This window comes from Castanea sativa, chromosome 2 (assembly GCF_040712315.1).
Source record: "Castanea sativa cultivar Marrone di Chiusa Pesio chromosome 2, ASM4071231v1".
Taxonomy (NCBI): domain Eukaryota; kingdom Viridiplantae; phylum Streptophyta; class Magnoliopsida; order Fagales; family Fagaceae; genus Castanea; species Castanea sativa.
In genome coordinates, this window is record NC_134014.1 from 1193229 (window position 1) to 1216076 (window position 22848).

Consider the following 22848-nt stretch of genomic DNA (forward strand, 5'->3'; position numbering starts at 1 on the left):
TTTCTTTTCTTTTCTTTTCTTTTTTCTTTTTAAAAAAAATCCTAATCTTCTGGATCTTTTGATAGACTGATGTCCACAAAACACCCGTATAAATACACGCACCGAAGATCTTATAGCTATCTACTAAATCTAAAATTTATAAAATGTTAGAAAAATTATACAAAAATTAATACACTTTAATACCAATATATATATATATATATATATATATATATATATATATATAATGGAAAAAAAATATTGATAGAAAGGGACAAAATGGCCCATAAAAGAAGTACAAATAGATTGGTTAAAAGAGACAGTCAAACAATGTTAGAGACAATTTTTTTTTAATTTTTAATATTTTGTTGAGATAACAAGTTATGATTAATGGAACATTATTTTTACTAGCTTCACAACTAGTCCTAATTTGTAATTTTTTGAACTTCTTATCATCCAAACGGTCACTATCTTGGGGGAATCCTTCTTTTGAACATCTAAGTTTGTTTTTTCGAAAACTAAACCCCATTCGTATGGCGTAATCATTGTACAATTTATATGCTTCATCCTTATTGTGTACCACCATTCCAAGCAAATTTTTAATATCTTGGAGGTCTTCATCATTGACTCTAATATCTATGATTATAAAACACCACTGTGATTATAAAACACCACAAAATATGTTTCTCTGGGAACTCAAATCAAAAGCATAGTAAAAAACAAGAGTGATTAGAATGGTGTGTATAAACTATTAACCCATAAGAAATAGTTCATTTTTTTACTATTCACTTTTTGAATTTTATTAAATAGTTAAAGGAAACACCACACACACACACACACACACAACAGAGAGGGAATGCGTTTTATCACAAAGACATATCATAAACTTATAAAAAAAATTTCCTCTTTACATCTATAAACTAGATAGGAAGAAAACAATACACACACAAATATTAGTATACTCATATTGGACTTTTATGAAATACATAGAAGGCACCAATTAATAAACTAGTTAGAGCAAGAAAAATAAACATTGAAGAGTGAAATGAGTTTTTGTTAAATACCTTGATCAGTCATGGTTAGCTGCAATGTTGGAGTCTGGACAACCACCTAAAACAATCAGGCAATGCAAAAGTAGGGAGATGATATTTGATGATGATGAATTAGATCTGTGAAACTTAGTTCAAGACTATCAAAATTTAAAAAGTTGACATTGAGAAGGATTTGTATTACAAGAAGACTGAAAATTTTAGTGCTCTTTGAAAAAATAACTTGGATTCAAAAGATAGAATTGTTATTGGCAAAAAACCCAATAAAAGCATTTGCATCCGGAAATTGTATTCTATCTTATTTTACCATCTCAAAAAACTACTTTATCAATTATATCATACCATTGTACAATATTCCCAGCATCCCAACTTTTATTTTACAATACAACACATTAAAATAATATTTCTACACAATAAAATAATATATTCCAAAATCATATCTATTCTCTCCTATCTCCCTAATTTTTACCTCTCTTCCAATTGCAACTTCCACCAGAGCCTTCATTTATGGCGAGGTGGTGAAATAGTCTGAAGCCATAATCTTATTCAGCCTCTCTCTCAATGCCGAATCTACAACAACACACAAAAAATCAAAATCACACACACCAATTATTCAAAATTGATTCAAAACAAAGAGAATACTATTTAAATCAAATATTATACAAGTAAGGCCTCACTGCCCATCACCCACCACCCCCACTGCCAAAACAAAACCAACAAAAACCCAGCAACACCGGACCCAAACCTAGCAAAATCGGACCCAAACACCGACGATCTCCAATGACCACCAAAACCTAGCAACACCGGACTTGAGAGAGCCATGACCCATGACCCACTTCAGCCATACCCAATTCGGCCATACCCACCTCTTTCTTTAAGCACAGGTCACCAAAAAAAAAAACCCACAGAACCCAGAACTCCAAACCCGCCAATGCACCGATCCATTAACCCACGACCCACACACTGACGTGGAGGCCCAACCACCGGCACAAAGAGAGAGAGTGAGAGTTGAGAGCAATTCAGAGAGAGAGAGAGATAGAGAGGGAGACGAAATGAGGAAAAAGAGAGAGTTGAGAAGTCTGACAAAGGAGAGAGAAAGAATAAAAAATAAATACAATAGTCTATAGTGCCATCATAAAAGTAGGATGGCACTATAGCAATATTGGAAAAAATTTTACAATTCTTTACTTTTACAATTTTGAATGTTAGAGGTTTTTGAGAGACAAATGATAAATAAAAGAAATATATGGCATTTAGCATTCCAGATGCGAATGCAAGGGAGGGAATGAAATTATTCCATTATAATGAAAATGTGTGGGTTTGGTTTGCTTTGGTGGTTTGGGTTAAAGTAGCTGATGGCTTAACTTTGGTTTTGGTTTTAAGAGGTAAGCTGGTTAGATTAATCCAAACTAGAGTTAAGTTTGTATTTATCCCGTGGTTAAAGCTGACATTTTCTAATTGTCCAAATGGTAGATCACCATTGGTTGGGAGGATCACATCAGCACATCCACGTGGTCCTCTGTTATGGCTAATAATTTCTCGAGAGTGAAGGAAACCAAATCCCTCTAGGCCTACATTTTGTGTTCGCCCAATTTTGGCAAAAATGGAGAGAAATCTCCCGTAGCCACAGATGTTGACTTTTATGAACTCCAAGAATTACTTTTGTGCTAATTTCCCTATTTCATCAGGATATAAATGTAAAAAGGGTTATGCTAACAGGTGCCTTTAGGGCAATAGTTAACAATTCATTTTAGGAAAGTTTTGAAACCACTTTAATGGAAAATGGAAAAAGCTGTTGAAACATTAATTGGTTTTTTTTTTTTCCATAAAAACTTTCTTTAAATGAATTATTAATCATTGTTTTAAGAACATCAGTTAGTATTTCCCAAAAAAATAATTTTTTTTATTTCTCTTTTATTTGCAACCCAAAAAAAAAAAATTGGTATATTCCATTCTTTTCTTTTCTTCTTCCCTGCTTGGTACCAAACATGCATGAGAGAAACATTCAATGTAAAGTATAACGAGTCCTAGCTAACTGGGATTTAAGACAGTTTTTAATTTGGTACGTGTGTTTAAATAACAGTTTTTAGTTTTTTTTTTTTAAATACGTGTGGGTAAAAAAGTATGTGGAAATACGTGTAATGTTGTTTAAAAACTGAAAATGTACCAAACATGTGTTAGATAAATAAATGATACACGTCGTTCTCGCATATATTGATTTAAAATTGTTTTAGCTAGTGATCATAAGAGTTAGTGCTTACTATTGACTCAAAAACAAGAAAAAGAAAAGAGAGAGAGAGAGAGAGAGAGAGAGAGAGAGAGAGAGAGAGAGAGAGAGAGAGAGAGAATTAGTGCCTATTGGTGGGAAGTAAAAAAAAGAAAAAAATCTGAGGATATTTCTTCATATCAAATGATTAAATGATGTTGAAAGTTTTTATAACTCAGTGCTATTAACTCTATTGACTAGTCTCTTTTATGAGAATAAATATAATTTAAATCTTCATTATTCACTTGTTGAAATAATTGAATTATTGGTATTAAAAGTTATTCATTTTGTAATTCAGTTGTTCAAACTATTTCCTTTCTAAACCTCCAAACACTTTGTGCATGAGAAGATGCTGATTAAACTATAAGGCTCTTGGCCCCCCTTTCACTTATTGTAACAATTGAATTATATATATAAAAAAACAATTAAATTAAAACAGCAAAAAATAAAAAAATTCAGCAGATGTGTTATTTTTCTTTTAATATTATTTTTTTGAGAAAAAGGTAAGGAAGTTTTATTAGCGTAAATCAATTTGGAATACATTCTCGAAATCAAATGGTAGGTCTTCTATCCAAACATCTAACCCTACTACAGATCAAACTGCTCTTCGCACAAGGGCATGAACTAAACAATTGCCCTCCGTCTTAACATGCTTAAAAGTAAACCAAAAACCAAAAGTTTGGATAGAAGATGTGTTTGTTAGGTACAAAGGAAAATAATAATCCTATAAAACAACTACAGAGGATTTGTTAGGCAAGAAGATTAGTGGATCAAATAAACCTGGGTATTGTACAGTAGGATTCACTTTGGTTGTTCTAAGAATAAACTAAGACTAGATTGATTGATTTTAAGAATCAATTAGAACTAGATTGATTATTTCCCTCAACAGAAACATGTCCCACTCCACAATTGGAAAAACAAAATAAAATCAATATATATATATATATATATATATATATATATATATATATAATAGCAGAAGCTGAGAGAAAGTGGGTTCCTATAATTAAGCAGATGCTGACAAATAGGAAAAGTGTCTATCTAAAATTCAGACACGTTTTACTATAAAAAACGATACATTATATTTTTTGGTAATGCTACAGCACCGTTTAAAAGCTACAAATTATAATTTTTCACTGCGTTAAAACACTTTTTGGGAGCCCAGTATAAAAGGAAACTAACCGCTTAAAAAAAAACTTGCTCCACGGTGATAGAAATAGAGAGGCGATGAGACCTGGAGAAAGAAATAGAGAAAGAGGCAGAGTTAGAGACATCTCAGGCCAGTACCACTGTCGGACTTTGACCACCAAAATTCTTGCTTCCCTCAACTAGCGATGCACTATTATAGAGTGAGTTTTCTTTTTTTGCTTTCTTTGTTTTTCGATTTTTTTAATAAATTTTTATAAGTAAAAACCTAAATCTGCGATAACTATAATTTATGTTTACTGCAATTTGGGTCGCTCACCAGACTTAGACCGCCGGAACTGCAAGCACACAGAAAGAAACCGTTAAGCCATACATCCGCCACCCAGATCATCGAAACCGGCTCCGGTCTTTTTTCTTTCCATTTTTTAGATTTGGGTATGAAATGTTACTTTAATTGATTTTTTTTTTTTAATGGGTTTAGATTTGATTCGTTTTTGTTTTGGGATTTTGGGTTTTCTATCAAAATGTTTGTTTCCTCAATTTTAGATATTTGCTTTTGATGATGCGATTCAATCAGTAGGCTGGATGATCCGGATTCGAAAGGACAACTCGCTTTCCAATGGCCTGAAAAACAAAGTAAAACAATCAAAGGTGACCGGAACCGCCGGCCAAGAACCCTCCGATGGTAAAGTCAGTTTTCTCTATATTTTTGGAGTTCCAATCTTTTGGGAAAAATTGTTCAACGTACCTTTCATTGGTCCAGACAAGTGCTTATATAGTGCCTTAAGAGCAGTTGCTTGGGATTGTAACCTCTCCTGAATTTGAGGAAGCTGGGGGTTCGTGGATAACTCCTACAACCGTTTGGGAGTTATATTCTCTCCCATAACCGTCGCCTGAGGTTAGGCGTGAATTACGGGTGGTAAAATGTGCTTGATAATTTCAAGTGTAACATCCTCGTCCATGAGAAATTATGTGGACGACTCCTCTCGGGACAAGCAGTGCGCATCTCATGGACGAGGGACGTAGCTTCGCTATCTCCCCAAGACGGCCTTGTTTGTTACCTCGTCCTGAAGATAACTCCTGGACGGTTGCCGAGGTGATGACCGTCTAGGGACGGTCTGAGCATTTCATCCTACATCAGTTGCCCCTCGTCCAGGAGTTATGCAACGTATCGACAGATTTTAGGACGAGTCTCTTTCTTTTCAATTTTTTTTTAACTCACACTACGTGTCACACATCCGTAGGGGGTTAGTTAAGTAGTTTTACTTCTTCGAGGCATGTGCCACGTGTTGCCTTCTGAACGGTTCCGTCGTTGCGATTACCGAGACTTTTTCTGCCTATAAATAGTGGTTTCCCTCTCATGCCCCTTTCACTTTTTCAAATTTTCTACTTTGACACTCTCGTCCGTCGCTTCGTCTAAGAATATCCTCCGCGTCCTTAGTGTCCCTCGTCTAGAGCCAGGTAATCTCTCTACCCTTATTCTAGCTTTCCTTTTTAAGTGTTAGGACGTTTTCAATGGCCTCCTGTTTGTCTAGCGATAGTGTGGTCAAGGCCATAGACGAGTATCATGACGACTCTAGTTATAACACCTCCAGTAATGTCAGTAGTAGTAGTGGTCACACAACTGAGGAATACACATCTGGTGTTCCTAGAGTTCCTGTAGAAACCTTTCAAGAGAGTATTAGGATGAGGACAGCCTCTGGGGCTGACACCTCGACGAGCTCCCCATCGTCCTCCCCTTTGGACGAACGGGAAACCGTATATAGTTGTGCTATAGAGGTTCCTTCTAGGACAGACGAGAGAAGGTTAGATGCCCTTAGGAGTTGGTTTCAAATTCCTGACGATCTAAACCCTAGGTTAGCTGTCCGAGGTGAATGGTGTTGCCAGCCTCGTTTTGGAATAGGTGTTTATGAAGCTTATCTGTTAGGGGGGCTTAGACTTCCTTTGAATGCCTTTGCTAGGGAATTACTCACTAGGCTAGGCTTGGGAGTGTGTCAGCTTAACCCCAACGCATGGAGACTAATTGTCTCTATGCAAGTCTTATGGATTGAGTTGTTTGACGGGGACCGTCCTATCACCGTGGACGAGTTCTTGTACTGCTATAAACCCTCCGAGATAAGTCAATCTCGAGGCTTCCATCAGGTCACAGCCAGGGGCAATGACTGTAGACTGATTAAGTCTTTGCCCTCGTCTGACAGAAACTGGAAGACGAAATTTTTCTTCGTCTCTGGTTTCTGGGCGGGGCATCCCGTTGAGGTTGGTAGAGACTCGTTTGCTCCTTATACTGGAGACTTAGGGAACCTTTGTCCAGAAGGTATGTTATGCTCTTCTTCTTTTTTGTTATATTTTATCTTTGGACGATGGTCTAACCTTAACTTCCTTCTTCCCTTTCCAGCCGTTGGACGCCCCTCTTTGAGCAAGTTCCACCGTGATCGCGTCCACAGGACCCGTCTACATTCTGAACGAGACTTTCATTCGTTGGTGACCCTTCAGCGTCTACACAGGTGGGGACTTGGCCCCGAACCGTCCGCCGAAGCTTTAGCACACGAACTAACTACCCGTAGATGTGAGTGCTCCTCTTAAGATACGCGCTTTTCATTTTTGTTTTATTATTATTATTTATTTGTATGTATGTGTTCGCACTTTTTTTTTTTTTTTTTTTTTAAGGAATGGCAACCATGAAGGGAAACAAGGGGAAGGAAGTGATTGACGAGGTAGCTAGACCTGAACCTCAGCCCCAGCCTCGTCCTGCTTCTGGAGAAAAAAGGAAAAGCTTGTCCAAGCATGTGGACTTGGCTAGCTTTCCAAGTCGTCGGGGGAAGAAGGCTAAGTCTGGGTCTCCCAGGCCTAAAACTGCTAGGCCTGAACTTCCTTCCCAGCCGCCCGTCCTGGTCGTTGATGTAGACTCGTCCACGCCCCTTAGTGTCACTCCGTCCAAGTCCCCTGCTCCTAACTCGTCCCAGCCTCCTCAAAGGATTTCTACTAATTTATTGGAGAACGAGGATCTGGCTTGGGAATGATTCCAAGAGGCTGTGAAAGGCGAGGACGTAGCTGCGTGCTACGACATGTCCTTGAAAGAGTTCGAGCACTCTAGCGTCCACGATCTCTTCAAGGTGACCATTTTTGCCTCGTCTTGGTTTATCCATGTTTACCCAATGTTATCTCTATCTTCTGAACTTTCTATTCTTCCATGTAGGCGATGTCAAAGTTCATAGCTGCGTCCAGGTAGGCCACAGAGATGGACAGGACGAGGATCCTTCTAGAGAAAAGAATAGAAGAGATCAAGAACGACTGTAGGACGTGGGCGGAGGTGGCGAACAAGGCCAAGGACGAGGCTGAGGAGTTGAAGGCTTTGGTGGGGGAGCTGAAGTCCGACGCTGCCAAGAAGGACGACCGTCTTGAACTTCTTCAAAGGGAGAATGACGAGCTGAGTCTACTTCTTAAGAAAGCTAAAGACGAGGCAGTGGAGGAATTCAAAGCGTCCAAAGAGTTCACTGACCTGATGGATACGAACTACGTAGCAGGGTTTGAGGATTTTAGGATGGACGCTATGGACAACTTTCCTGAAGTTGACTTTAGCACCATTAAACTCAATCTTGCTGCTGCTACAAGTTCTCTTGTCCACACAGGCTCAGACGATGTCAACATCGAGGACGACGCTTCCACCAAACCAGATCAGGACGACCCCAACATTGATGCCCCTTCCTCTTGAAGAAAATGTTTCTTTTTAACCAATTGTTATTGTTGTTTAGCTTTCTTTTCTTTCTTTTTTTATTTGAAATGTATTTAAGAATTTGAAATGTATTCAAGTACAATTACCTCGTCTAGAGTGTTCTGGACGAGTTTATGAACAAGGCCTTTTAATACTTATTTTATAAGGGTTTTTGGACGGTTGCCGTCTACCCTCTTTAGGCTAAAGAATATCTTCTTTATTTGTTATCTATTGTATGGACGAGCTTAAATGTTATCATTTATGCAATTGTCTTTCAAACAATGCTCTAAGTGTTGAATGATTGTCTACACGATCTTTTTATGGACGACCCACTTAGGACGAGGACGATGACTGCATTACTTTTGCTTGTCCTTTAGGCCATTATTACTCGCCTTCTCGCAAGAAGTTCATAATGTTTATGTTTTCTCGTCTTGACGAGTGCTCGTCTTTGGAATGCTATACCTTAATGCTTACTTTTCTTTCTTAGACGAGTGGGCCGTGGCCTTTTTTCCTTTTGCTTTATACTCATTTGAAGGAAAGTCTTAGACGAGCATGCCTTAGTTTTTTTTTTTTATCCTTTTTAAAGGGAAACCTTGGACGAGTATTCCTAGGCTTCTTTCTCTTGCTTTATCCTTTCTAAAGGAAAGCTTTGGACGAGAAGGCCTTGGCTTCTTTCTCTGCTTTATCCTTTTTAAAGGAAAGCTTTGGACGAGTAGGCCTTGGCTTCTTTTTCTTTGCTTTATCCTTTTTAAAGGAAAGCTTTGGACGAGTGTTTCTGCGTCCGAAGTTTTCAATTCGTCTTAGGCTTTTGCCCATTCTGTGGGTATTATGGAAACTAAATCTATGCATCAAATACATAAATAATTCAAACCATATTATTACATGAACATTGTTCACAAACGTGGCACATGCCTATAAGCTAGTGCCTTATTAAGATACTTAAAAAGTACATAGCCTCGTCTTTTGTAAGCTGGTCTATAAGTAGTGCAAAAGTTTAAGAACTAATGCACTTTTATTCGTAACACACCATAATAGTAGTAAAAACACAGCAGTAAATATAAGCAAACACGCAAATCATAGCTGTAACTTTGCCACTGACTTCCCTCGTCCCTGCTTATCACTGATAGTACCTCCTCAAATGTTCCACGTTTTAGGGATGCTCTAATTTCAGCCCGTCCAGGGCTTCCAGGTAGTAGGACCCCTGCCTCTTGCAGTTGATTACCCTGTAGGGTCCTTCCCAATTGGGTCCCAGTTTTCCATGAGCTGGATTCCTAGTCGCCAAGGAGACCCTTTTGAGAACAAGGTCCCCCACATCGAACCATCTGGGTTTTACCATGGCATCATGCTGTCTAGCCATAAGATTTTTGTACCTTTTCATCCTTTGCTTCGCATTCATTCTTACCTCATCAACAAGATCGAGGTCAAGGCGAAGTTGTTCCCCATTGTCTTTCTCCTGGTACTTCATCACTTGATGACTTGCCATATAGACCTTCGCTAGTATGACAGCTTTACTCCCATAGGCTAGTTTAAAAGGGGTCTCTCCTGTCGGAGTTCGTGCAGTCGTCCTATAGGCCCAAAGAACACCTGGTAGCTCGTCTGGCTATATCCCTTTTACCCCCGCGAGCATAGTCTTGATGATTTTCAACAGGGATCGATTTGCTACTTCTGCTTGTCCATTTGCCTGTGGATGGGAGGGTGAGGAATAGTGATTCTTGATCCCGAAATGATTGCAAAAGTCCCTGAAGGGTGCATTGTCAAATTGACTTCCGTTGTCAGATACTAATACCCTGGGTACCCCGAACCTGCATAGAATATTCTTCCATACAAAATTTTTCACGTTCTGCTGAGTGATTGCTGCAAGAGGCTCGGTTTCTACCCACTTGGTAAAGTAGTCGATTCCCACCATCAAAAACTTCATTTGCCGGATTCCCATGGGAAAAGGGCCTAGGATATCCAGTTCCCACTGTGCGAAGAGTCATGGGGCCATCATTGGGGTTTGGTATTTTGACGGCTGTCTAGGCACATTGCTATAGCGCTGGCATTGGTCACATACCTTGACATAAGCTTTAGCATTCGCTTGCATTGTAGGCCAATAGTAGCCGGCACGGACGATTTTATGGACTAGCGACCTTGCTCCTGAATGATTTCCACACGATCCTTCATGAACTTCCCTTTGAACATAGTTTGACTCGTCAGGAGCCAAGCATCTTAAGGAAGGTTGGGAAAAACCTCGCTTGTACAACACTTCATTTATGAGGACATACTTGGCTGACCTGACCCTTAACTTTCTCGCTTCATCCTTGTCTTCTAGAAGCCTTCCATCTTTGAGATAAATCATTATCGGACTCATCCAATTCTCCCCTCCTCCTATCTGCTGTATGTCAGGGATGTCTATGCTCGGCATATATTGGATGTTGTCGCACTCGTCTATGACCCCTGCCGAAGCGGCTTTTGCCAGGGCGTCTGCTCCCGCATTTTCCTCCCTGGGAAGTTGAATAAAACTTATGGCTGAAAATTTTTCGTGCAAGGCGTTTCACTTTATTGAGGTATTTCTTCATTCGATCTTCCTTAGCATCACACATCCCATTTGCTTGGTTAATGACCAGTTGAGAGTCTCCTCTGATTGTTAACGACTCTGCCCCTAAGGACTTGGCTAATTCCAATCCCTTGAGTAGAGCCTCGTATTCAGCCTCGTTGTTGGTAGTTTGATATTGCAGACGGGCCGCATACTCTAGCCTGTCACCCTCAGGGGACTTCAGTACAATTCCAATCCCTCCTGCATATAGTGTGGACGACCCGTCTACATTAATCACCCACATTTCATCTCCTTCGTCCTTGTCCAAGTCATCTTGGCTAGGGGTGAATTCTGCGATGAAATCTACCAACGCCTGCGCCTTTATCGTACTCCTTGGGAGGTATCTGACATTAAATTCGCTGAGCTCAACGGCCCACTGTACTAACCGTCCAGCAGCTTCCAACTTGCTCATTGCCTTTTTCATGGGATGGTCTGTTAGAACGTTGATAACGTGTGCCTGAAAATAATGTCTTAGCTTCCTAGAAGCTGTGATTAATGCGAAGGCTAGTTTCTCCATCATCGGGTATCGTCTTTCCGCCCCTCTCATCGCGTGGCTTGTGTAATAGACCGGTTTCTGGACTCATCCCTCTTCTCTGACTAACGCTGAGCTTACTGTGTGTGGGGACACTGCCAAATACAAGTACAACTCTTCCCCAAGTACAGACGGACTCAACAGTGGTGCCGTCATGAGATACGTCTTCAAGTCTTGGAAGGCCTGTTGACACTCGTCCGTCCATTCAAAAGCCTTCCTAAGGACTTTAAAGAATGGTAAACATTTTTCAGTAGCTTTCGATACAAACCTGTTGAGGGCGGCGACTCGTCCAGTAAGAGACTGGACTTCCTTGATATTTTTCGGTGGCTCCATGTTCAGTATTGCCTGGATTTTATTCGGATTCGCCTCAATTCCCCTGTGCGACACCATAAACCCCAATAATTTCCCCGATGAAACCCCGAAAGCACACTTGCTTGGATTTAATTTCATGTTGTACTGCCGCAACGTATCAAAAGTTTCTTGAAGGTCGTCCAGATGTCTATCCTCGTCCTGACTCTTTACCAGCATGTCGTCTACATAAACCTCCACATTTCGCCCGATTTGAGGACGGAACATATGGCTAACCAGCCTTTGGTAGGTCGCTCCCGCATTCTTCAAACCGAAGGGCATTGCCTTGTAGCAATACAACCCTTGGCTTGTGATGAATGAGGTCTTCTCCTGATCCGCTTCATTCATCTGTATCTGGTTATATCCTGAGAAAGCGTCCATGAAGCTAAGTATCCTGTGACCTGCCGTCGAGTCCACTAACTGATTAATGTGTGGCAATGGGTAGCTATCCTTGGGCCAAGCTTTATTTAAATCAGTGAAGTCCACGCATATTCGCCACTTGCCATTACCTTTCTTGACCATGACCACGTTCGCCAACCAATCTGGGTAATGAACTTCTCGGATGAACTTTGCGGTGACCAACTTCTGCACCTCTTCCTTAATGGCACTGTCTCGCTCGGGAGCGAAAACTCTTTTCTTCTGACGCACTGGTTTCGAATAGGGACACACGCTCAGGCTATGGGTAATGACACTCGGATCAATGCCAGGCATGTCCTCATGACTCCATGCAAAGATATTGAGGCTTTTCCTCAGAAACCGGACCAAAGCGCGCTTTGCCCCCTCGTCCATGCTCGCCCTAACTCTAGTATACTTCCCAGGCTGGTTATCGTCCAAAGGGACGTCCTCTAATACTTCAGTGGGTTCCGCCGTGATTCTTCTCCCGTCTATACTCATTGCCTGCACATGCTCGTCCATTGCCAGCATAGCTAAATAGCATTCTCTAGCGGCCAACTGATCTCCTTGTACTTGGCCTACTCCGTACTCGGTTGGAAATTTGATGGAGAAGTGGTAGGTAGAGGTTACCGCCTTTCAGCTATTCAGTGTTGGTCTTCCAATGATGGTGTTATATGACGATGCGCAATCAACAACGAGAAAATTTACCTCCTTGGTTATTTGTTGTGGATGTGTTCCAACGACCACTGGTAATGTGATGGTGTCCACTGGTTGCACCTTCATTCCTCCGAATCCTACCAACGACGAGTTCATTGGTCGAAGCTGATCGTCCTAGCCTCATTTGTTGGAATGCGGGGTAGTAGAGAATGTCCGCAGAGCTGCCATTGTCTATCAACACCCTTCTGGTCATGTAGTCAGAGATGAGTAGGGTGATGACGATCGCGTCATCGTGTGGGTGATGAAGTCGTCCTGCTTCCTCGTCTGTGAACGTAACGGCCTGTTGGTCTACTTCCCTTGTCCTAGTAGGTCGTCCGGACAGCTGGATGTTCTGCACCACCTTCAGGTATGTCTTCCTTGACTTGGACGACTGCGCCGTCGAGTTTCCTCCTATAATTACCCTTATTTCTCCTAGTGGGAGACGTGATGATTCTTCCACCTTGGCTTTCATTTTCTCATCTCTCTGGTCTCGCCCAAGGAAGTTCCTCAATTTTCTTTATCTAATGAGATTTTCTATCTGCTGCTTCAAGTCAAAGCACTCGTCTGTGTCATGCTCGTGGTCTCTGTGAAAGCGGCAGTACTTGCTCCTATTACATTTGTTGGGGTCTCCCTTCATTTTATTCGGCCATTTCAAGGACGGATCGTCCTTGATCTGCATAAGAACCTGCTCCAGAGGCATAGTCAGGGGCATATACTGCTGATTCCTCGCGGAGGAACTCGTCTTCTTACTATCCTTATCTTTCCTCTCGTTTACCTGAGCTTTCTTTGGACGAGGTCCCTGATCCGGATAACGATGGTGACCCACTTCCGAGCGTTCTGCCCTTTTTCTCTTCTTGGCTATGATAGCGTCTTCAGCATTCATAAAATTCTAGGTTGAATGGACGAGCTCGGCCATAGTCTGTGGTTCCTGCTCGTAGAGCTTATGAATGAAAAATTCAGAATTGACCCCATTGTGGAAAGCGGCCAGCAATAACTTGTCATCCATCTCGTCCACCGTCAAGGCCTCCCTATTAAAGTGGGTGATAAAGGATCGCAAACTCTCATTCTCCCCTTGCTCTATAGTCAGTAGACTAGAGGAGGAACGCTTGTGACGTTGTCCTCCAATGAAATTGTTGACAAACAACTTGCTCAATTCTTCAAATGATCCTACCGAGTTTGGGGGTATCTTGCTGAACCACACTCGCGCTGGTCCCTTAAGTGTGGTGGGAAAAGCTCTGCACATGATCTCGTCCGGGACCCCCTGCAGGTGCATGGTTGTCTTGAAAGTTGCAATGTGATCGCAGGGGTCGCGGTTTCCATCGTACGAGTCTAAAGAAGGCATTTTGAACTTCGAGGGTAGAGGATGACTGTTAATGGAAGCTGTGAAAGAGGAGTCTGTTCGATGGACCATATCGTCTACTGGGTTTGCCCTCCTTATATTCTCCCTCATCTCATCCATGGCTTTCCTCATCTGGTCCATCTCTCTCTCCAAGTGCGGCATCCTTCTTGAAGTGGTACCTCTTGTCTGATTCTCGGACTCGACATTCTCCCCTCCTCCTTCCTGACTTGGGGCCCGTCCTTCCATGTGCCCATCTTGGCGCTGCCTCCTGAGGTTGATCTCCTTATTCAACTCCTGGTTCTGACGTGTCAATTCTGCCATAGCTGCAGCCATGGATTGTATGTGTTGCATAGAAGGCGGTTGCATTACGGGTGCTGATCTGCGATCTTGAAGGGGATTACTAGATGCATCCCTACTCTCCTGGTGGCCTGGGCTGGTAGCTCTTGATCTTGTTCGAACCATTCAGCCTTTTGTCTGGGACAGAGTAAACTTTGACAACAAAATCACGATCGAACAAAAAGGACAGTGGATAGTGTTTGTTTGCTCTACTCTCGTTAGTCTCTTTCCCACAGACGGCGCCAACTGATGATGCGATTCAATCAGTAGGCTGGATGATCCGGATTCGAAAGGACAACTCGCTTTCCAATGACCTGAAAAACAGAGTAAAACAATCAAAGGTGACCGGAACCACAGGCCAAGAACCCTCCGATGGTAAAGTCAGTTTTCTCTATATTTTTGGAGTTCCAATCTTTTGGGAAAAATTGTTCAACGTACCTTTCATTGGTCCGGACAAGTGCTTATATAGTGCCTTAAGAGCAGTTGCTTGGGATTGTAACCTCTCCTGAATTTTAGGAAGCTGGGGGTTCATGGATAACTCCTACAACCGTTTGGGAGTTATATTCTCTCCTATAACGGTCGCCTGAGGTTAGGCGTGAATTACGGGTGGTAAAATGTGCTTGATAATTTCAAGTGTAACATCCTTGTCCATGAGAAATTATGTGGACGACTCCTCTCGGGACAAGCGGTGCGCATCTCATGGACGAGGGACGTAGCTTCGCTATCTCCCCAAGACGGCCTTGTTCGTTACCTCGTCCTGAAGATAACTCCTGGACGGTTGCCGAGGTGATGACCGTCTAGGGACGGTCTGAGCATTTCATCCCACATCAGCTTTTGTTTTGTTTTTTGGTTTCTGTTTCATTGAGATTACTGAAACTCTTCCCCTGTTTGTTCTCTGGCTGTTTTGTTTTTGCAACTCCATACACACAAGGTCAGTATAGCTTTGTTAATTTTACTGTTTCGGATACTAAATCTATGTAGTTTACCAAATTTGGCCCACTTTCGTGCCATTTGTGTTTTCTGTTTCAAAACAACAGACATAGGGAATAGAAAATCCAAAATCGCAAACCAATTTTGCCTCTTCAAAAATTGAAAAGAACCCTTTTATTTTATCAAGGAACAATAGCATCTCTTACAATCTGACCCATTTTGTAACTATCAAATTCTCTCATTTGATCAGACACACATGGATAAACCCTTTCCTTCATCAAATTCCTTACACAGATTTATTCCTTATTAATTGTTATTGCTCTCTATCAATTGATAAGCCCTATATCTTCTCTAAATTTCATTGACTTCCTATGCATTTCATGCATCAAAGTAAGGTATTTCCATGCTCATGCATAATGATTAATTTAGCATTAGTCGAAAACTTGGGTTAGCAGATTTTCATATGAATGTTAGGATTGTGAAAGGGAAGTTTGTCCTACCCATTGCATTTGGGTGTAAAAATTTGATAGAATCAAAATATGTTGTTGTTATTTACAGTAGCAGGTTTAATTATGCACTTGAAGTGTTTGATAAAATGCCTAAAAGATGCAAGGTTGGTTTTTATTGGGATGCTTTGGTCTCAAATTAACGTCTCTACTTTTTTGTTTTGAGAATTTTTCCAGAGTGAAATTTTGAGTAGAAACAAACAAATAAATAGCAAATAGTTTGTTAAATAAATGTGTTACTGCATATTAAGGGATTATTTACTTAATATGGTTGTGTGATTATTTACTTTTTGATAGTTTGTTTGGCGTGTGTCTATCTTTCATCTCTCTTCTGTCATTTTAAAAAACCTTCTTACCCTTTCATTTTTTGTTGAAATTCAGATTCGCTGAGTTTATCCTGTCAAGTACTAATAATTCATTAATATGCCAAATTTTCGAGGGCCTCAATTACATTTTCACTTATCAGTAATTTTGTATATTTAATGACATTTTTTTCCTCACGTGCTAATGTAGATCTATCATCTCGGCTCTGGCTTATAAGACAGTTGGTAGCTATTCAAGAAGAGCTACTTGATTAAATAGAAAGGTTAGGCCAGCCTAATTTTCCTTCGTTGCTTTCATTTAAATTTGTATCTCTTTATCATTTGTTAATATTTGATTAAAAAAACTTTAAACAAAAACAGTTTAAAAAAGATGGGTTTAGTATTTTTCTTTGAATTCTTTGGTCTCAAAATATCATCATTATTATTATTATTATTATTTAAAGGCACTGAGAGTATCGCCCTATTGAAAATAGATGTGTTTAGGAAAGGCCTAGGAGAAGATAGAACTATGAGAAATTTAGAAAATATAGCTACTGATGGAAGAGAAAACTAATTGCCATTACCACGTTACCATCAGATCGTCGGAACTACCATCCGTAAAGGTTTTCTTTTCTTTCTTTCTTAGATTTGGGTATGAGATTGGTTGGATTGAATTTATTTAGGTATTTGGATTACACTAGGTTTTGATTTTTTTTTTTTGGGTTTTCACTGTAAAGAAACAGGATTTTTTTTAGATTACAAAAATCACTAAAAAATATTGGTTTTAGTTTGGGTACTTCTGTTTATAATCTTAACCAAATCATTGGGATTAAATAAGTATAGGATTGAATGTTGCATTTGATTTTTTTTTTTTTTAGGTTTTTTTGCCGTATACCCATAATCAGTAAAGTTTTTGTTTTTGTTTTTCTTTTTTTCCTTTTCTTTTTCAAATTGGGGGTTTGAATATGATTTAGGTTTGGATTTTTTGGTTGGATTGCTTTAGATTTAGTTATTTGAGTTAAAAACTTAAAATGCAATTGGAACTCGAAAGGCTTGAGATATAGAGATAGGAGAGACAGATTTCATAGGGCGCCAAGAGATAAATATTTAAGGCCAGCCAAAACCATTAGTTTTTCTTGTACCATCCGTTCCCTTGCCAATCTTAGACCACTGGAACCACAATCACAAATAGAAACAATTTGTAAGGCGCACAACGGAATGAGAGAGACTCAAAGTTCTAAGGAAAAAAAATCAATTTTGATTCTTATTTTTCAGATTTGTATATATATATATATATATATATATATATATATTTGTTAATGCTATTGTTCTCTTCTTGCTTTCTTCTTGTTCTCTGAATTATATTTGGTTTTCCTTTTCTTTCTTCTTACTTTTTCTTTTTTCTCTGCAACCATTCTATGGCAGTTTCTGTTGAAATGTTGAACTGCAATTGCTGTTAAAAACTATTTCAGTATCAAACAGGAAAAATTTGGGGATTTTAGAATAACGACATAGAGATTTGAGATTATAAAGTAGAGAGAAAAATTAGAGTCTTCACACAGTCAAATTGCCGAAATCGTACCTGTAAAGTTCTGTTTTTAATTTTTAAAATCTTTGAAATACTTTGTTTGATAGGAGCACATTGCATTAGAAGAAATTTTTGAAGAACGAAGTGGATTTTCAACAGAAAATGCTAAAGCGATGGTACAAATTCAGTGGTTATGGCCAAGAGAAGAAGTAAGATTGATCTTTATTTGTCCAATTTTGTATACTTGGCATTGATAATTTACAAGTGGAAATGATATGAACTTTTTTTTCCCCTCAAAATTCTTAATGCATATAACAGTGAAAGCCAATTTTGGATTCATAAACAAGCTTGGAGTTGATTGGTGGTGCTTCCATGACAGGGATATAGCCCTTGATGGCAAACCCTAGCGGTGAGTCATCTTCCCTAGAGGTGAGTCATCTTTTAGGTCATTGTGCTAATAGAAGGTGAAATTCCTGTTGCTTACTTAATTTAATCAATGGAATCAGAAGCAGATGTGAAAATTTTGATTTTTTTTTTTGTTTCTAATTTTTTTTTTTAATAATATTCAGCTTTTTTTTAATAGAAGTTAAGACTCTCCCACAAAACCAGTCATTTGGCATTGTTATCTTTGTACGAGGAAAGTGATGCAAACATGGATGAAGTAGTGGCCCTTGCCAAGAAGCTTCAGGTAATTTTATATGAATTGTCTTTGGATTTAAATTTTTGGTGGTGGGGGAATTCTTTGTACTTTTGGAGCTTCTGGGTATATATAGATGTTATACTTGGTTCAAATTCTGTGTGTATTTGACAATGCGTGTGTCATTCTCAATTTTTGTGAAGTTTTGGTAGGAATGAGCTTTGGCACAAATGGAACTTCCTTCCCCCAAGTTGTAGGGTGAGATCATGGATTTTAAAACCTATTGGGTGTTTGTGTAACTCAACAATAAGTTTTTTTTTTTTTGGTTATTCAAAGTTTTGATAAGAAAACACATTTGTTATTTAAAGTTTGGTTTTTGTTAATTGTTTACTTGGGTTGTGGTTTATAAATGTGTTATCTTTGGGATGTTGTTAGTTGAAAATGGGAGTTTTTTGGGGTCAATGTTCCAATGGAGTCTGCTTTTTGGTTAGTGAATGTGTTGTTTGTTTTACTGGATGCCTAATTATGACATGCTAAAGGAGGAAATTTTTATATTTGCAGAATGCATGCATGTTTTCCCATTAAGTTTGTAAATGGACTCCTTTCCCCCTCTTTGTCTGCACATGGGGTTCTATCCCCATACTCAGTTCTTAGTAATAAACCTTTAATTCTTCTTCTTTTGATTTATGTAGATAATCCTTTATATATATATATATATATATATATATATATATATATATATATATATTATTTTCTAGACTGCTGCAAAGTACGAACATCAGAGAGAGAACTTTTTCAATGAGCTGGAGATTGTCTTTGTTGATGTGGTATGGATATATCGATCATCATCATCATCATCATCATACATACATACATATATGCATTTAAAATCACAATAAGCTTGGCTTACATCACTGCTTGGTATTGGGCATGTCTGGAAGAGAAACCTTGGTGTATGATAATTGTCAACATTATAGCATTACTTGAAAATTTTGAGTATATTAAAAACGAAGTTCAGTTTTTTAACCCATTTATAAAGAACTAGAGTTTTTATTTATTTTGTTGTTATTATTATTTTTCAATAATTTATAAAGGTTTAAATCAATTCCCCCCCCCCCTCTTCCTTCTAAATTTATTAGAATCTGATAGTTATAGGTAACCAAAGCTGAGAACATATGGTGTTTAACTTTAGTCTTATTTGATTTCCCAAAAATTGATCAAGAACTTGCTGAGATGGGGGAGACTCTAGTGTAATTTGTTCATGTAATCATGTGTAGTGAATTGTGGATATAAATCAAACTTTTACTTCCTATATTAAATTTTAATTGAAATAGCTTTTTAGTCTCAATAAGGATCAAGAACGCCCTGACTCTCTTGAGGCTCAAATATCCACACATTTCCTTTTTCTTGATTTTATCAATTTGAGTACTCATTGACCAACTAAAAACCTTAATAATTTAAGTATATGAATTGTGGCATTAAACCATGTGCTATCTTTGTCATATCCTGGAAAAGAAACCAAGCATACCCAATCTTCAACGACCTGTGAAGCTTAATCCTGTGTTTTCCTGCCAAGTAGAAGCAAGTTAAGGTGGAAAATTAAATTTTATGATGCATACATTGATGTAAACATTTTTGTTATTGTCAACCCATTAATTCCTGGACCTGTTTGGGCTTATAGTTTTCAATCGAACTCAAATTAGAGTTGTGAATGGGATTTACTCTACTTTGATTCAAAAGAACAAAATCAAGCCCTCTCTCAAAAATCTTTTTAAAAAACAGAGAATGCCAAGAAGAAACCTGCACTTGACCATAAATTAGTACTCAAAATAGCTAAATTGAAATTCAGTGATTGATAGAAGTCAGTTCTTTACATGGCAGGAAGAAAAAGAGATAGAAAGTCATGCCCCTATCAAACATCCAATTTATCTACTTTTTTCCTTTCTCTGCTTTTTACAATTCCTTTGGAGATTGGTACCCCTCTCCTGGCTTATCAGATATTTACTGAATAACCTGCTTCACAGTGAGCATAAAGCATTATTGTAAATCAGTATCACAAAAAATAGTGTCATCTCCTCATACATTCAATTATTCTTCTTCCATGTGTTCACAAAAATTAAAATAAAGGTATTGATGGTTGAGTTCTTAACTGACATCTCTTATCTATGTATAAGAACTGTGTTTTGAAGCATATTTGAATGCCAAATGTTTGTTGAAATAAGTGATAAATGAGTGATAGAAAATCTAATAGCCTATGTGAAAATAAATATTAGCTACAACACATTGCCAAACCATTTAGACCAACTTTATAGCAATTCATTATTATTGTCTCTTTTGCTTTCCACAAAGTTTTATGCTTAGAGCTTTAACATAATATGTAATTCATATCTATGAGAAATACCTAATTTGAGGCAACTGGCCTCCAAGAATGAGAAATAAGATTTAGAGAGAATAGAGAAGATTAGGAGAGAACCGTTGCTTATTTCATTCAATGGTCCTTACAATCACCACTCAAGCAAACCACTAATATCCAGTTTTCTTGAGTATTCAAAGCTATTCCAAGTAAAGCCATATATGTTGCATTCTAACAACCTATATATCTAACTAACTGAAAGCAACTAACAGATGTTAACAGCTTTTATGGTAAAAGATTGACAACTCCCTAACTCTAATGCAGCGGCTTAGGACAAGTGTACGTTAGGCAACATCAACAATAACAGCTATGGTAGCAAGTCAACTTTAGCAGCAACATCATAGGTGTTGCTTGATGACTCTTAACATATACTATATTGTTAAGTAATAGAATAGTTTACTATATTTTAATATACAAGTTACAAGGAAAGTTTTGATGCATCGGTTAAATATGATCTGTCATGATTTATTATTGCATAATATTTTCCTTGAGTTTGGCAATGATTTGATTTGATTTGATGCAATGATTTTCTATGTTTGGGTTTTTACCAGAATGAGACTGATTTTCAGAATTTATGATGGCTGAACCAATGCTCATGATTGGTGGCAATAATGCTCAACATAAGCTGCTGCATAACTCATGTTGGTGCTGCTGCTAGAGGTTTAAGTAGCTGCATAGTTGTTGGTGGTGTTGTTGTTGCTTAAAGTCAAATTCCTTTTTTAGACACTATATGCTTAAATATACTATATTATTTAAGTTTGAATGTATGCCGTGGAAGTATCATAACTAAGTTTATGTAGGATGCAAAGCTCATAATTAAAATGTAAAATGTTCCTGCGCATTGCGTAGGTTAAACACTAGTATATATATAAAAGCAGAGACCTCATATGAGAGTGCATGAGGTCCTGCCACGTGGCACTCTAATATTGCATTTAACTTTTTTACTTTTTTTTTATTAAGTTTTTTTAACCGTTACCCAATAGATCATAGTAACTTCTTTTTACTGTCCTGCCACATGACACTTTGATATTACACTTAACCTTTTTTACATTTTTTCATTAAGTTTTTTTAACCGTTACCCAATAAATCATAGTAACTTATTTTTATCATTACATAAATTTAGCATTTTTTATCTCTTTTTATTAAATTTTTTTTACTGTTACCCAATTGATCATAGTAACTTCTTTTTACTATTATATAAAATATGGGTTGTTCTTGACAATTAGACCCATTAGACCAAAATTAATTTACTATAAAATAAACTACCTTTTAAAAGTAGACCAAACCTTATGAATAACTCAAGCCAGTTCTTACTTTACATATTATGGCCCAAGTTTAACCATTCCCACATGTAAATCAAAGCAAAAACTCTTACCCTCTTACAAACTCTCTTCTTCCTCCCCCACGTATATGTGATACTTCTAGAAAATCTCATTCTCGTGAAATCATGTCTTCATTTTTCCCCAATTTCAATTCAATATACTTTTGTCTATTAATAATGTTCTATGCGATTTATGCAGATTAATTCTCTGTCATCAACCAGTGCAACAAAAATATATATAAATTTTAAGATCCCTGAGGTTGCTGAAATAATTGACAAGTGCATATTTCTAAAATTTATAATAACAAAAAAATCTAATAAATATCATATACTATTTCACAAAATGCCATTAACTTAATATTTTCTCTAAAAAAATTCAATAATAGGAATGGTAAAAAACATGATCCTATACAAAAAATATCAAAATTACATGCAATAAAATTTTCATAGGAGGATTTGTCTTTAAATATTATGAAGACAATAGTAAAGATAAAATGCATTGAATGAGATCCTATGAAACAGGTTTGTTAATCATTTCAATTTATACTCATCATTTACGTAAAAAAATAATCATACATCATATTATTTATATTAAAAAAATAATACATATTAATTTCAAAGTTCATTGCAAGATGTGAACTATTAGGGTATTGCAATAATAAGTAATATTCATACAACAATATGTTGGTATTACATTTTATGCGTACTTTGTGAAATGAATGTCAAACCACAAGCAAAATCATTTTGGTATACAAAATGTGAAACAAAAATAAATCTTTCTATCCCAAAGTTAGAGGTACTCACATTAACTACATACTCTCCAAATATTTATAATATATT

At 37.9% G+C, this 22848-nt stretch overlaps 1 long non-coding RNA gene across 1 annotated transcript; it reads left to right on the forward strand.

Annotated features, from left to right (window-relative positions):
• Positions 1-4651: 4651 nt before the first annotated feature.
• Positions 4652-21043, forward strand: LOC142623155 (uncharacterized). The gene is made up of 3 exons (XR_012842065.1): positions 4652-4875; positions 16321-16393; positions 20952-21043. It is a non-coding gene; the product is annotated as an uncharacterized LOC142623155 (long non-coding RNA).
• Positions 21044-22848: the final 1805 nt, after the last annotated feature.